This window comes from Grampus griseus (assembly GCF_964374135.1).
Source record: "Grampus griseus genome assembly, chromosome: 9".
NCBI lineage: Eukaryota > Metazoa > Chordata > Mammalia > Artiodactyla > Delphinidae > Grampus > Grampus griseus.
In genome coordinates, this window is record NC_139003.1 from 49,928,255 (window position 1) to 49,942,203 (window position 13,949).

At 41.5% G+C, this 13,949-nt stretch overlaps 1 long non-coding RNA gene across 1 annotated transcript in view; it reads right to left on the reverse strand.

Moving 5' to 3' along the window:
- Window positions 1–7,543: 7,543 nt before the first annotated feature.
- LOC309827336 overlaps window positions 7,544–13,949 on the reverse strand; it is a 95,220-nt gene continuing 88,814 nt past the window's right edge. Inside the window, exon 4 of the long non-coding RNA XR_014297210.1 lies at window positions 7,544–7,558. This is a non-coding gene — a long non-coding RNA (uncharacterized lncRNA). The remainder of the gene's footprint in view (window positions 7,559–13,949) is intronic.

Below are 13,949 nucleotides of genomic sequence, written 5' to 3' on the forward strand. Positions count from 1 at the left end.
CTCCCTTGTCTCTTTAAAGTCAAATCCTGTACATGGAATATTTGCCTTGTCTAAATAATGCAACAAAATCACCTGAAGCGAAAGCCGCTGAAATCTAGAATAGGTAAATGTTATACATACTGTACAATTAATAGGGGTTAAAGATGGGTATTCACATGTCAGTTTCCAGGGGGCTTAGAAACAGATGCATCCTGGTGAGATGTTTTGGAAAAATTATTTAAAGGGGGTATCCTGGTTAAGAACTAATTGTAACTCACTGATCCCAAAGGAAACTGGAACAAAGAATAACCAAGAGGGGCCTAAAAGAACTTCCTTAATAGGAAGATGGGAGAGAACAGTTGCTCTCTTTCTCAACCCAGGACTGAATAAATAGAGAAAATGGCCTTAAACAACAGCATGAGGGATTTAGGTTGAAAAAATGACAAGCCTTCCTTTCAGAGAATTGCTTTGTACAGGCTGTCATCTGTTCAGGGGTGAAATGGAGACAAAAAGAGTAGGATGGCTTGGGACTCTTGCAGTAGAAGAAATAAGGAAGAAGAAAAGTGCCCAGACTTGCTAAAGATATTTGAAAACAGAACCACAGTCACTGGAGTTAAAATGAAAGAACAGCATTCCAGACTCTAGTTTTCAACTATTAGCTGAGTGACCTTGGGAAATTACATTGCTTCTCTGGACTTTATTTTCCTTATCTGTAAGACTGGAGCATTGCACTAGAAAATATCAAAGGTTACTTCCAGTTCTAATAATTTGTTGGTTTGAGATTCCTATAACAAGGAACAGCATGTTGTGGTTTGCCTGGAATGGTCCTGATTTATGCCTACTGTCCTCACATAATTATTCATAATGCACATTTTCACACTCAAAGTGTCCTGGTTTGAAGCACATACTATATGGTCACCCTACCTATAACAGTTAATACAACAATTTCCCTTGATATTTGCTTAGATTGTTTCCCACAATACAGTTGTTAACCAAAAATGCAACAGAAGTATTCAGCCAAACAACTAGCTCTTTTCCTTCCAAGAAACAGATAATAGTAATAATAATAGCTCTTGTTTTTTAAGCTGACCACCTGCCTGGCCTTCTTGCCTAGGGCTTTCCAAGCATTAGCTAATGTAATTTCTCATTAAACTCTAGAAGTTAGATGCTACTCATTTTTCTTTTACGTTTGGGAGCATTGAGGTGCAAGAGGTTAAGATAACTTGCTCAAGTCAGGATTTGAACTTAGGTCTCTCTGATCCCCAGGAACCAGCATTTAAGCTTTCTGTCATGCTGCTTGCAGTACAAGGCATTTTACTAATATCCATAGTGTGCCTCCCTCCCCTGCCCGAAGTGTCTTGCACTGGTTTTAGCAGCCAATCTTCTTGGATGTGAAAACAAAACCATTGCAAGTTCCAAACCATTCCATATGACATTTAGACTTATAGATGAAAATCTTCCAAAATCACCATGATTTCATATGAAAAACATTTTTTGCTTTCCAACAAAGAAACTCAGACCCCTGGGTCATTCTGAACGCGTCTTTGGAGCTCTACACTTTTTGATATTTATTAAACAAGGCCTGCCCAGAGATTATGGGGAATTGTGATATTGATTAAACCATGATGTTCCTGTTATCCAACAAGGCAAACGGTTGAGTGATAAAAGCAGTCCGGTGTTCTAAAATCATTTTCAAAGCAAAAGAAGGTCTGAACAAAATAAATGATTTGAATGCAAGACATAAACAACAAAACAGGCTGGCAAATGGACCAATAAGGAGGCATCTGGGACACCAGTTCTGCTCCTGATGACTTTCAGGGCCAGCCTTGATGCCTTTCAGATTTCCAAAGAAAAATAAACTGGTGACAACAGAACAGCAGCTGTGGGCACAATAAGGAAATTAGTTGGAGCAGATTTGTAATTAAGCACTGAAAATGGATCAGTGTGATCCCTCCCTGCATACAAGTACCTTTCGCTTTTTGCCTCTTTTCAAAATTCCTTTTTTTTTTTAAAATAAACACACGCTTCAGCTTCAGTCATGCATGTCCCGACCTGGGATATTAGCTAAAGATATTACTTTTTCTGGGAAAAACAAGAAATTAGCTCATAAGAAGCACAGAACCCCATGAAGTAAAATAACATTGACTCTGGATTCCTATTTCCTTTTTATTTTTGTCATTTTATAACTTTGGAAAGACAAAAGAGTTGTCTGCATTCAAAAGATTATATATTTATGTATACTAAAGGAAGGGTGAAGGATCCTGGGGCATTGTGCAGACAATTAATTTTCATTTTCCAATACAAGATGAGGATGAGAACTTTATGATCTGCATGATTGTCTTTACATCATTTAACGATGGCATCACAGACAAAGCTTAGGCTCTAAAGATACTGTTATACACTGATGGTTTTGAAAAAATAGCAGTATTTTTGTATGGGATGAACTTTAGTGTTAAATATATTGATTATGGCTTCTGGGCTAGAGATGGCCCTCCTCCCCCTCCCATGCCCATCGTTAGCTCCCCCCACCTCTACAACTCCCATTCAGATAGCCCTGTGGGTGTGTGTCATGGCTGTGATTCCAGGCAGTTAACTAGAGGGGGACAGACCTAGGCCCTTCGTGAACTGGAAATGAAGGTATTTCTCAGAGGAACGAATTCCTACTTCCTGGTCCACCATGGAGTGCATGCCCTGCCTCTTGCCTCCTGGATCCTAGCCCGTTCCTGTAAATCACTCCGAGCCCAGAGAAACGTAAGAAGCGCGGGTCAGACCCAGGTGTCCTGAATCATTAAGCACACTGGCTCCTCCGGGGGCCGGCCAGACCCTCTGAGCTTTGACAGCGGTGAAATGTGACAAGAAAGTAAATATCCTAGTGACCCACTTATCCAGAGGTCAGGCATCCCTCAATCTGCCTTCTGGAACTCAGTTGAGAAGCAGGAAGGAAGCGAAACAGGCTCGAAGCAGCGGAAACACCAGTCACAAAGCAATGCACTTTAACTATGTCTAATTGACTCTTAATTAACACACGCTCCTAACAAGCCCATTTATGTAGTCTCCCAGCCCACAAAGAATTAAAAGCAGAAAATTAGAGGGGGACAAGGAAGGAGGGAAGAGAGATTAGTAGTGATCATGCTGAAGGCAGTAAGAAATGATGGCAAATAGTCTGACATCAAAGGAAGAGATAAAAACAAGCCCCTAAAAAAGCAGCCCCAGAATTAGCAAGATCAGCAATCCACAGCCCCATCGGTCAAACACCATGTGCAGCTGTTCCTGAGGGCCACAGTTCCTGCTCCAACAGCAAAGACAACCCATGTGAAGGAGAGAGCCTGGCGTTGGGAACACAGGGACCTTGGCCAAGCGTCCATCTCCCCTCTCCTGGGTTCTCCATCCCTGGAGTGCTTGGGAGTCTCCTGGGGACATTGTTAGTACGGACCCCAGAGCTGAGGCCCTGTCCTGGGAGACTCTGATGGAAAACCTCCAGATCCTCAGTCCATCATTCTGCATCTCCACAAGGCCCCTCCCACAGTGTTGGTGACTCAGAATCACACTTTTAAAAACATCGCCAACTCCTTCACCAAATTGGGAAATGGCTTAGGCAAATCACTTATTGTTCTGGGTTCTGCAGCTTATGTGAAAGAAAAGGTCTAGTATATCATCTCTAAATTCACTTACAGCCCGGCTGGCTAGGAGCATATACTAATTTTTTTTTTTTTTTTTTTCTGCGGTACGCGGGCCTCTCACTGTTGTGGGCCTCTCCTGCTGCGGAGCACAGGCTCTGGACACGCAGGCTCAGCGGCCATGGCTCACGGGCCCAGCTGCTCCGGGGCATGTGGGATCTTCCCGGACCGGGGCACGAACCCGTGTCCCCTGCATCGGCAGGCGGACTCTCAACCACTGCGCCACCAGGGAAGCCCTAATTTTTTTTTTTTTTTTTACCATCTTCATTGGAGTATAATTGCTTTACAATGTTGTATTAGTTTCTGCTTTATAACAAAGTGAATCAGCTATACATATACATATATCCCCATGTCTCCTCCCTCTTGCGTCTCCCTCCCATCCTCCCTATCCCACCCCTCTAGGTGGTCACAAAGCACTGAGCTGATCTCCCTGTGCCATGCGGCTGCTTCCCACTAGCTATCTATTTTACATTTGGTAGTGTATATATGTCCATGCCACTCTCTCATTTCATCCCAGCTTACACTTCCCCCTCCTTGTGTCCTCAAGTCCATTGTCTACGTCTGTGTCTTTATTCCCGTCCTGACCCTAGGTTCTTCAGAACCATTTTTTTTAGATTCCATAGAGCATACACTAATTTTATGATGAACTCCCAGGCAGCTGCTGAGCAGCCAAGAAAGTGTTCACGAGGATGACAGACTGAGTGCTTTTTTCAAAAAGGAGGGCTTCCAAATTACGCTCAATCAGCGTCTCTAAACTTTTTAAATTGCACACCTCATTAGTAAAAATTGAGGAGGTACTTTCAATAGATGTGTATTTTTATTTACTTATAATTTATCCATGTGATACTACACTCATATATTGTTTACATCATAAAACATACACAAAATAAAAATAAAATTTGAAGTTCTAATATTTTCTTCACATACACCCCGTTTTAAGACTTTTGGGATAAATTTTAGGACAAATTCTATTCAACATACAGTAGAATGTAAGCTATTTTGAGGGCACATTTTGCTTTATTTGTCATTGTATTCTCAAGGCCCAGCACAATTTCTGACTTGTGGTTCAGGAATGTTTTTGAATGAATGAATGAAAGTATGTCTTGGGATATGAAGTGGCTAAGCTCTGGTTATCAGGAGTATTCATCTATATGGAATATCTTTTCTTCCATGGTAGTCAACAGTGTGACTGAATATAGAAAGTGCAGAGTGAAGTTGAGAAGTATCATTCGCATTTGAGGAAACTGCCTGTTAGAATTTAGGGAGTATGATCAATATTTATGAAGCTCAGAAAACCCTCTCTGGAGCAGGGGAATGACTCATAGTTCATGAAAAGGTAAAAGCACTGGTTGTTGTATAACAGGTATGCATTAAATACCATATGTGTTCATCAAGGGTTTTGTGTGGGTGTGTATGTGTGTGTGTGTGTGTGTGTGTGTCTGCGCGCGTGCGCGCGTGCACGCTTGTGTGTTGAAGATATTCTCTAGGAAGTAGTAGAGATTTCCTTTTCCACTTATATTCTCTGTCAGATGCAATTTATTTAACTGATTACTGTTTTGGTTTGGGGAAACAAGGTAATATTTTTTTAAATATACTTTTAAAACTGATATATACTGGACCCTTCTTTATGCAAAGACATTTAAAATCTTGTTGCTTACTCAAAAACATAGCTGCAGTTTATGTCATATGAAGAGTCACTTTGCAAAGCCCTATAGGTGTATACCTTTAGTATTTTGTTTGTCATAGTGACCAAGGCTGAATTATAGTATCTACCCATTGGTCATTGGCGTGGCAATATCTTAGTGAGTTATAAGAATCACTGGTGACTGCTGGGACTGTGAGAAAGAATTATCTTGGGAAGGAGAGGGTAGTTTCATCTTTGAGACAATGCAAAGTGCGATGGTTACCTACTTCACTTAGTCTAGCACCTCTCAAACTTTCTGGTCTTAGGACCACTTTACATCCTTTAAAATTAGTGATGACCTGAGAGAGCTTATGCTTATCTGGGTTATACTCATAAATATTAACTGTATTGGAAATTAAAATGAAAAAATCTTTAAAATACAAAAATATACATTCCATTCGTTAGCCAACAGAACAATGATTATAGCCTCTAGAAAACTACACTGTCAACTAAATAAAAGTGAAAAAGGCAAATAACATTTTGGTATTATTATGAAAATAATTTTAGCTGGATGAACCCATTGGAAGGGTCTCCAGAACCCCCAGGGGTCCCTGGACTGCACTTTGTGAACCACTGATTTAGTGGATTCTAGAGGCAAAAACCTGACTGTTTCCCGTCTTAGAAGACGCTATCAACTGAGATGTAAGAGTGACATCTGACTGGTGAGGACCAAGGAATTTCACCTGGATGGGGGCTCTGCTGGTGACCCACCAAATTATGACAAAGCACATACCATGGTATGCTGAATGTGGAGGAGACGGTATTTATGAGAATGACCTTTTCACCCCTGAAATATTTGGAACTGGGGACCTCGTCTTTTTGACATGATCCTTGACACAGCGACCCATGTTCCTGTGAATTCTTTGCTGTGGCTATCTCTGGAAATCATTAGCTTCTGGGTGTGGGTGAAGAATTATGAAGGGTAGTTGCTCCAGAGCTCAGTCCTCGAGTTTCAACAGCAATACTCTTTTGAACTGAGATCTCCCCACTTCAGCTGGAATTTTCTGCTGTGTCAGAAACAGGGTAGAAGAGGTAGCTATTCTCTAGGGCAAATACTTACCATTTTATCATTTAAAGTTTAACTATATAAATACACAAATATTTGTTAAATGAATGAAATTTGAAGCATGAAATCAACTGAATGTATTAACCATGGTCTTGGAAGGACAGATGTTTTCTTAGGGCAAAATGGAGGAAGAATTTTCTCTCTCTCTTCCAGTGAGAGAAGGGAGTAGGGCGGACTCACTCTTGATAGAGATAGACTGGTAATTTAGAGATGAATCAGGGGCCACAGGGCAGAGATGTTTACAGTGTAAAATACCAATGTGAGGCCCCTTGTTCAAAAAGCAAGAACAAAGGGCATTAAAAGTAGTAAAACACAGAATGTTTTCCTTTCTTCCATAGTCTCTCAACTTGTATAGTGTTTTTCATTTGCTATCTGATGACATTTTAAGTAAGTAAAAATAAAAATTTTAAACTATTAGCATGAATTATACCATTCATCTTTATAGTGTGGGATGCCAGTTTTAAACGCAAATATAAGAGCATTTAACTTGCGTGCAGAATCACTGAAATTATGCAATTTCTTTTTTGTAGTGCGTACAGGCATATAAATTTAATTCTTACCAGAACAGTGGAAATACTTCACAAAACGAACTCAGTTGTTTTTATTTCACTTCTTCAGACATGCACATTCTACCACACTTGGGAAGCAGATGGCTCCCATAATCAGCTTACCTTGTACTCACTTTGAGTCTCACTAAACTCCCGCACGCAACGGGTCCACTGGAACACTGTGCTTGTGAGGCATTGCTAAAGCTATATGTGAGTGGGGCAGCACGGGGGTGGGGGAGCATGCTGTACTGTACATATCTCTTCTGCTCACACGCATGCTCCCTTGTCCCACTGGACCTCACAAGTTAAAGGATAAAATTTTTGAGAATTTCAAGATGGCGACAGCTGCAGTTTAATCAAGCCCGGGGCCCTTCTGAGTATGGGGTCCTGTCCGACTGCACAGGTTCCATACCCACGAAGCTGAGCCTGGCTTGGGGTAATGCTCTTGTGCTAACAGTGGAGGCTTATTCTGGTCAGCCTACCTGCTCTTCGTTACCGTGTATATAAATCTCTCTCAAAGGTGGGATGTCCAGGATCCCAAGGGAGGATACTCTTCTCACAGGGCCAGGGAGGCTGGACAGCAGCAGAGGGAGCCTCAGGTGATCTGTTGGGGTACACAAAGGAAATGATTGAATTCCTTTATCTACTTACTTTTTATCTCATTCTTTAAAAATTTCTGTGTGGTGTGTATGTGTTTTCAGAATGCATAAAATATATCAGCAGAGTATCACATGCATAAAATTTATAAATATGTAAACATACACTGATGTGTGCACTCAAAAATGTTTTACTGAAAGGAGTACTAGAAAAACCAATTGGAAGGCACCACCCCAGAAGATAGCATAAGGAATGAGTCAAGGAGGGGTGTCTGGGGACTGAGGAGATGACCATTTTGTTTACTTAGCAATGGCTTCCTGAGAGAAGAGGCTGAGTAGAATGTGGAGACGGGACAGCACCCTGACTGGGGTCAGTCCACACTCCCACCCTACCTTCCCCTGATGTGGGACTAGCAGTCCCATGTGAGCTTCAGCCAGACAGGTGGTACTTAAGTTGATGGGAACCCCTTGACTTACAAGGGGGAGAATTTAAGTTGTGTCCATGGAAGTGAGCCAAGGATAAAGCCGGGGCATCACTGGCTCCTGTTGGATTCCCATGAACAAGAAAGAGACTAAAAATTCGAGGCAAAACAAGAGAAGCCAAGTCAGAAATGATAATTTATTGAGTTTTATGCTGTTGAACTCACTATGAAGTGGGTCTTGTTCTTCTCGTATTAAAGATGAGGAAATGGAGAACCAGAGCATGAAGTAACCAGCTTGCTGAGGGTCACAGGGCTAATTATGACCAGGTCTGTCTATTACCCTGCTCACCTATAGGTCGTAGCAGGCTAAGCAGAAATACCCCCATGTGGCAGGAGTTAATATTGTTATCATCCCCATTTTACAGATGAGAAACCTGAGGTTCAGAAGAAGGCTGTGATGACCAGAGCTTGTTTCTGGACAGAAGTTGGTCATGTGGTCCATGGGTGGGTCAGCCTGAGTTAAAGTCTACAGACCAGGTGTCATGGCTGAGATGATGGCCAGTATCCTGTTCAGAGTGAGCCCAGTTGTCTAAAAGGTTGGAGGGATCCAAGGGCTCAAACTGTAATCCCTGGTTTTAGAAATGAGTGGACACAATCTTCAGCCGCTGCACTCTGGAATTTATAAACTCAATTTACTTTATCTTTCAAAGCAAGCTCAAGGGCATTAAGAATCACTTTATAGCGATCTCTTTGGAATTTATGATATCCCTAAAAGGTAACAAAGCTGCCTCATCTCATATTTATATCTATGCAGAGCTAAGGAGCAGGGACAAGGTCTTCCCACTTACAATTTCTCAATCAAGATGCATCCAACTCCAAATCCCTGTACTGGCTCTAACACGGTGCTGCAAATAAGGCAGCTTCTCGCTGTCCTTCCATTTCTTATTTTACCTCATTTGGTTAAACCACACACGCTCAGTGCTTGGAACTTCCGTTTTCTTATCTTGAATATCATGTACTGTTCCAGCTCACAGCCAGCCACCCAGGAAGGAAGCGTTTTGTTCCTTTCAGAGGGCTTGGCTAGCCAGTGGCCACGCTGTTGAAAAGCTCTGTAAGTAACATTATCTCTGCTGTGTTAAAAAGGTCTAGAACTGGAAAGTGTGCAGCGTTAAGAGTTTAATAGTTATCTCTGGTCTGCTTACCTCAAAATCAAGTATGAAAAGAAAACTTGGAGAAGCAAGAGAGGGAGGGTAATGGCGAGAGAGAGAGAGAGAGAGAGAGAGAGAGAGAAAGAGAGAGACAGACAGATGGAATCAAGCTCATGCCTCTTTCCCTATCAATTTTGAGTTTTTCTAAACCCAATTAAAACTTAACAAATCAATATATCAGGCCTCGATCTATTTCATACTTGTTGGAAACGTAAGCGGTGTTAATTCTTTATTGTAGTCAATTCATTATTTAAATTGCTATTATATGCTTGTCATTTTTAATATTACTTGAAACATATTTATTCTTCTTTCTCTTTTCTTTTTTAAACAATGACTTCGTTAAGTATTTCATAAAATATATAGCTGTCTCAGTAAATGCATTCTTTGGGATGGGAAAAAAAGGAAACTTGCCCAGCAAGTTCTCAACCTTATGGGTTTTGGTTTTTTTTTTTTGAAGCTTCTGGTTTCTCGGAACCTATGCTTTAAACGAGCTATTTACTTTCGATTTACACGGTAGATGATTTTGAGAAGTTCTAAATTAAATGGGTAAAAAATGTTTCAAGTGGTGCAAAAATATAAAGAAATGTGACATGGAAAAATATCTGAATCTATTCTACCTAAAAAGTTATGTCGGGAATTAAATTGTGAATTGGGCAGAAAAAAAAGCTCACACTCATTGTTTTTATATTGTTGGAAACTTAAAAATATGCATTCAATTCTAGACTATTAGGAGTCATGGAAAGTTCATGGATGGTCTCAAAAAGCATTCCTGCTTATTCATCTTTGGCATGTATATTTGCACATGTAGGAAGCATAAATAGAATGGAAGAGAAAATACATAATGTTTCAAATCACAGTTTTACTCTGAACACTTGATTCTGTATGACTGGAGAACTGACTGCTTTAGCTCTCCCTCCATCTGTTCAGCTCTGATTCTCTCCCTAACCTAGAGATGGGTCTGTTTCTTATGCTGGCAGACAGCACATGCTTGGTTGGAATTCCTCTCTCTTCCTCTCCCTTGCCATCCCCCTTGCTCTACTATCTTTGTACCTTCTTGGTCTTTCATAGACAGTCTCTGAGAGGGGGAGAAATGTCCCAGCATAAATAATAGCTGGTGTTTTCTGACTTACCCTGAGCTTTTCTATTTACCTTGATCTAAGCTCTTTAGATGTACTGTAGCATTTAATCTTCATCACGACCTTGTGAGGTAGGTTCTGTTAATATTCCCATTTTAAAGTTGAGAAAACTGAGTCATAGGGGAGTTAAGTAACTTGCCCAAGGATGTACAGTTTGTAAAACGTATAGCAGGATTTCAACCCAAGCAGCCTATTTCCAAAATACATGCTCATAACCAAATACTCCACACACACACACACACACACACACACACACACACACACACACACACCTCGCCCCTGGCTATAAAGGAGACAGGGGTATAAAGGAGTATAATGTTTGGGGGGATGGGAGAGTAATGACTTGAAGGAAGGCACAAGAGAGGCTTGTGGGTTGGAAATAATCTGTTTCTTGATCCAGATGCTGGGTCCAGGCTTCTTGTGAAAATACATGGAGCTGAATATTTGTGTATTATGCTTCAATTGTATTAAAATAGAAAAAAGGAAATGAGCAAAAATAAAGAATTAAGGTATATATATATATATATATACACACACACACACACACACACAAAAATACACATCAGTGGGAAACTGAATAGTCACTTGCCTTAAATAATCTTGTCGAAAACATCTCTGAGGGAATTTGTCTCACACGCAGGTTGGCTGAGTGGGTGGCCTGGATTTGAGTGGAGGCCTTGCCACTAGGTAACTCTGGGATAATGACTTGATCTCTGTCCACATCTCAGTTTATTCATCTGCAAAACTGGGGATAGCTTATTCCTACTTTGCATGGCAGGATTAAATGATCACTTTACATAAAGACTTGGAAGTGGAGATAATCTCCTCTCAATGCCAAGGTGATCAGGGTGACTAGGGTGTCCCAGAAGGTGCAAGGGAAGGAGCACTGGGCTTCACAGGTAGTAACCATGATTCTCTTTCTGAAGTAAAGTGGAGGTATTTAAAAGCCATTTTGTTGGCAGGATCAAGGTGTGTTCCTTCTTCTGGTAAAAAGCTCTTTCCTTCACAACAAACTGTATGACCAGATCCAAGGTTAGCCAGCCTGACGCTAAAAAATCCACTGGCTTCCCCCTGTTCAGAAGATTCAGACATTGCAAAGAATACATTTTCCTCTCTCGGGTGTAAATCTGAGTTCCAGAATTAAAACACTAAAGTGGAAGTGAATAGGTCTATCTCATTTCTCAGCGTTTATGACAGAGGCTGAATTCCAGGGAGAAGCAAATGAAGGAAGAAGTTGTTAAATTTCTTGGACGACATGACTGTTACTGTGTCTGCCCGTTGACTTGATGTGTTTTGAACCTGTAACGTCTGAAATCTTTGCTTCCTTCTTTTGGAGCCTCCATCACAAGAAGCTGGCCCACAGGCACTTATAAGACGCCTACTCTGTGTAGCCCTTCACCGTGCTCTCCCAAGCCTGACGGCCGGCCCTACTTCACAAAGGCCCATTCTACTTTTGCCAGCGGCCAGCTCCACTTGCCACAATCCCGTCAAAGCAGACAGATTAAACACGTCAGGCGACATACGGAAGAGTTACTGATTGATTAAGGCATTTTTTATGGCTAGGAGCTATTTCTCTTGGCCTGCTACCTGCTCTCAGGTCTTGATCACATTTCAACCTACTGCAGCCATTTACTCAAATATTCTAGGTCCTCAGATGTTTGCGTGCATGTGTCTGTCTGTGTGTGTACGCGTCTGAATACGGTTGGAAGGCTGCAGCAAGGCTGTTGATTGTAAAGTGAGAACGAAGGGGAAAAGTTAAGGCTCCCTCCAGTCCTCGTTTCTAATGATTTTCGTGTCACTATGGCTATCTTAGTTGGGAAAAGGACTTAGGGTCACATTGCAATGAAAAAAAACCTTTAGTATGGACAAGTTTGAAAACAATTGTACTATTTATTCGAAGAAGTACATAGACAGCTCTATTTTTCCTCCTATTTTTGTTTGCAAATCGAATGCTATTGTGTCTATCTCTTGTGGTGTAGTTCTTTATTAAAAAAAGACCTAGTGGTATGGGAAGGTCAGATTTGGGGGTGATCATTTTCCCTGTAGGTTTTCAGATGTCACGACCAGATGAAGGATAATTTAAGAAGCACGGAGCTGGGTGATGGGTCTTGCAGAGCTGCCTGTCTGTTGGACCTGCAGAAAAACTTATCCCCAGCAAGGTAATTTACGACAGAAGACCATCTCAGCTCCCTGCAGGCAGCACTACCTAAGTTCTCCGAAGAACTCCTGCTTTAAAATTGGAGAGAGCTGTAAGGCTGGAGACGGGATAAGTTATGGCTTTCCAGTGGCTTTCCCCTTTCTCCTTTTCCTTGTTGTGATTGTTATTTATTATTTGTGGGTAGGGATGAGAGGGTTCACTTTGCCAACTTTTGAACCCTCTCTGGATTCATGGCTCTGAATTTTGAACCGTCCCTGAACCTTCCTGCCTTTGAGTTCCTAATTCTCTTAGCCTTCTGCAGCGTCCTGTTGTGAATGGAGAAAGACTCTAAAAGGTTTATTTTAAAAGGGTGAAATATTTTCTTAAACATCAAATAGAACTTAAAAAAAAAAAAAAGCAGCCTATTGTGATGAGTCAAATGTAAATGAATTGAAAACATATGCTCCAAATCTCCCCCAGTTTATGCAGCAGTTTCATGGCTGAATTACTATTAGGCTTCCTTGGATTCAAAGTTGATATGAAATGATGCGACAAGGGATGAGCCCAGACACATTAGTTCTTTTAGTTTCTACTGCTTTTTTCCTATTTAATATAAAATGGGCTTTGGTTGAACTCTGAAAGCTGGAGAGAAGAGGAAAGAGCAGGAGGTATTTATAGGCAGCATTTTGCCAAGTAAGAACACTATTAGGATACGGGGCATTTTGGCTAAAGAACTAAATTCTTGATTTAATGGCTGTAACATTAGGAGGTAGAAATAGCTTTGAAATCTGGGCTGCCTAGCTCTCCACTATGTTGGAGCCCTTCTCCTCACCTTCACGCCTGCAGGTCATTTGGCACTTCCTTCCCAAGCTTCAAGTCCTGTCCTTAAGAACCCTGAGAGGATATTTGGGTCTAGTACTTTCTACAGCCAATTGCCTTGAATATGCCTTTCTGAAAGTGAGCCCTGCGTGCACACAGACAGCTCTGCAAAGGCAGCTTGGGATGAAGTAGAGGAAATTTTAAGAAATTCTGCTCTTCCTTCTGGTCCCTGTGTTCAGGCGTGTCCAATGCTGCTTCAACCTCAGGAGACCTATGTGGGAGCAGAGCAGGCTTCTGCGAGTCAGAGTGCGTGGCATGTGGCTGGAGTTTAAGAAATGTCTGCCAGATGAATGTCTTGGCAGCTGGTCAACAAATGCACATCTGATGCCTACGGATGATACCCTGTAATCTGTGTTTGGGAGGCAGTAGCCATGAGGCCACAAACCAGACAGAGCCATGCAAAAAATGTTTACTTTTGCTGCTAACATTCGCCATACAGGCTTGGGAAAACTACTTGCCACGTTCTATGGGTCTGCCCTGTTTCCCCACCTGACAAAAAAGTTGGGGTCACTATTTGCCACCCACCGTGTGGGGTGGATGTGGGGTGGATATGAGAAATCCCACAAAGAGCTCAGGGATTCCTGGTTTAAAGTCAAGTGCCCATACAAAGTACCAAG